The 3,259-nt window shown below is 45.0% G+C and overlaps 1 non-coding gene across 1 annotated transcript; it reads right to left on the minus strand.

The window, feature by feature from the left end:
- Positions 1 to 2,815: 2,815 nt before the first annotated feature.
- LOC146205890 (U2 spliceosomal RNA) lies at positions 2,816 to 3,006 on the minus strand. Its single transcript, XR_014704572.1, has one exon. It is a non-coding gene; the product is annotated as a U2 spliceosomal RNA (small nuclear RNA).
- Positions 3,007 to 3,259: the final 253 nt, after the last annotated feature.

Consider the following 3,259-nt stretch of genomic DNA (forward strand, 5'->3'; position numbering starts at 1 on the left):
ATCACGTTACCCCTATAGGCCAGTAAGGCACGTTCATACGGCTTGGTTAATGCGGGGCTTTATATGTGGGCTGGCAGGAGCTACCAACTTGGGTATCTCTTTTCACATGGGACGGTTCTGTCAGAATCAGCCTGCCAGGACCCTGGCATTCACGTTACTCCTAGAGCCAAATAAGGCACGTTTATACGGCTTGGTTAATGCGGGGCTTTATATGTGGGCTGGCAGGAGCTGCCAACTTGGGTATCTCGTTTCACATGGGACGGTTATGTCAGAATCAGCCTGTCAGGACCATGCTTGGTTAAAACCGTATTCGACTCGGCTGCGGCTCAAGGTCAAACGTGGACCTTCCCGGGACGACCCGAGGGGCTGAAACCTGGCGCTGTATTGCTAACGGAATAAAAATTATTGAAGATGCAAATTTTTTATTATAAAAATTTAGTTGAAATGTGTGTTTTGCACCAACAGTCATAAATCCGAAATGGTAGGTGCGATTCAAAATCATATTGGCAGTTACATGCGGAGGTTAAAAATCTGTACAATCAACCCCAATAACTGCCATACCTCTATGCTAAAAGGTATATTACGCACAAATAATGATAAAAACTACAACCGGAAAAACTGTTTTCATACAATTAACCATAAAAGAAATATTTACCGGTAGATTTAGTCATTCTGCTTCATTGCACAAATTAAGGTATAAAGAAAGAGCGTACGAAGTTTTATGTTGAAGTATTGATTAAAACAGAAGTTATCACTGCTCGCGTAACTGTATGTAGAAAAAAAAAAAGCATGCGAAAAACGAGTTTAAAGGTTTGAAACAAGCGTCCAGGTCGCAAAAATAAAATTAAACATTGCTTAGCTCTGCTGTGCCTGGATATACGTAATGAAAAGCAGTGGCTACCTAATGATCAGAAGAAGTTAATTTCTCCAGTCTTCTGCGCCGTTCGTCAGCAGCTAAACTCTCCTTGGCTTCCATGTCGAGCGCGTCTAAGTTTACCGGCGTTCTATAATTCGTTTGCAGGAAAGGAAAGGCGCAGCATCTGTCACTCGCGAAAGGCAAGAAGCGCCGCCCGGCGGCGTTGGAGCGCACTCATTCCCGCTTAGTCATCATAGCTGACGGCAGATGGGTGACGTCACATCCTTGACGTAACCCTAATTGAGTGACTTAACTATTTTAGTCTTTGGTACTTTCAAATTGCGCGCCAATCGCAGTATCTGTCACGCGCGGAATCCCGCTATCATCCTCACGGTAGACAAGCGGAATTATGAAGAGCGTTTCACGACCCGGGGCGTAATCCAAGCTGTTCCAAGCGGTTGCGTTTCTCGATGTTTTCCACTCAAAGGCTTCAATCGGTCTCTGGCCGAGGTACTGCTCAGGCTAATGCCAGCAGTAATGAGTACCGGATTGTTTTGCCTCGTCTCCCAACTGGTAACCTGGTCGCTGACTTCGTTTTCTTGCATGCGGACCTTGCCGGACGCCCGTACCGGGCACAAGACTTTAGAAACTCCCTTCGGAATGTTGTGGACCTCAAGGAAATTAGTTCAGTTGGCCAATTTCAAATGTCCCATGTATGGATGGTCACCTGCAAATCGGCACAATCGAAAGAGTTTGTATCACCTCTATGAATTAGAATGTGAAGCACCTGGAGTATATTTAGACGAAATTGCTAGGGTAAAGTGTGACCTACAAAAACAAGACGCTGAAAGATACAGGGGGTGCCCGAGTTCGATCTCGTACAAATCGTGATTTGCCCTCTGAAACCCCTACGCGACAAGCTCTATTTGATGAGCACCGTTATGCTACTGCCAAATTGATAGCGGGAATGATGTCCAATGGCACCCTAGTAACGGAAACATGTGACATCATCTCTGTGTTTGTGAGCTATTACGCGACACTGTTCAGTGACGCTTCTACTACTTCTAATTTGGATCTACTAGCTAACCTCAAAGATCTTATAACGCCTTTATCAGATGATGACTGTGCTCTTATCAATGGTCCTTTCACATTGGAAGAAATAAAACACGCAATTGACTAATTACCCCTCTCTAAAACACCTGGCCCTAATGGCATATCATGCGAGTTTTACAAAACTTTTAAACCTTTGCTGAGCCCTGTCTTGCTGTAGATTTTCGCTTTAAGTTTTGATGTTGGGGCCCTTCCTCAGTCCTTTACTAGGAATCACACAGTCTCCAAAGAGTACGGATAAAGAAAAATTGCTCTCAGTGGATGGCTACAGGCCAATCACGTTGGCAAATGTGGACTACAAACTTTTTGCGAAAGTACTATCAAATCGTTTACAGGATGCCATGGCGATTCTCATTGGCCCTCATCAGACGTGTGGCTTGAGGGGACACTCCATACAAAATAACATACATATTGCGCGTACAATTCTCGAATCTTGCTCTGGCTCTTATGAGCAGCTTGTTCTACTCCAGATTGACCTTGCGAAGACATTTGATCGTGTCCGGCATTCGTTTCTATTTTCTCTTCTCAAGCGTGCAAATGTTGGATCAACTGTACTGAAAGGGGTGCAACTTTGTTACGACAACTGTTCCACTCACTTGATTGTTAATGGTCCCCTATCAGAGCCTGTGCTAATTCGATCGTCCGTGAAGCAAGGCTGTCCTATGTCACCGCTACTCTTTGCCCTCTACCTAGAACTACTTTGTTTGAGTGTACTGCAAAACCACAGTATCCGTGGTTATGTTGCCTTCAGTAATGATGTAAAAGTGCTTCCGTACGCCGACGATTTGGAATTTTTCTGCACAGACAAACCCAGCATTGACAAAATTATAACCACCATTGAGCAGTTTGGCATTGTATCTGGCGCTCAAATGAATAAGTGCAATGCCGGATCAACCCGTGGCGGAGGTGAAGCAAGCTTCAAACACTCCGCCGAAGTACAAAAATATGTTTAATATCCTGGGCCCATGTCGGACCCATACCAGATATTAAGCTGATAAGAACAGATACTACACAATTGATCTTAGCTCCAGGAGCCGAGCCTGAGTCGCTTTGGGACGTTAAACCCCACAAACCAACCAAATGAACAAGTCTAAAAGTTCGGGGCTGTGGTTCGGGTCTGTGGTTCGGTTCATGGGAAGCAATGTCGACTCATTATGCTGGAATTGAATGGTCTCGTGTTCCCCCTAAATACCTTGGAGTTCGCCTCCATGCATTCAAGTTTAGTGGGCGTTACTGGAAAGAGCGGGTCACGGCACTCCAAAGCTATGTTCAGGTTCCGCACCGCCTATCAAT

The sequence above is a fragment of the Amblyomma maculatum genome, chromosome 1 (assembly GCF_055883805.1).
Source record: "Amblyomma maculatum isolate TAMU_Amacu chromosome 1, ASM5588380v1, whole genome shotgun sequence".
Taxonomy (NCBI): domain Eukaryota; kingdom Metazoa; phylum Arthropoda; class Arachnida; order Ixodida; family Ixodidae; genus Amblyomma; species Amblyomma maculatum.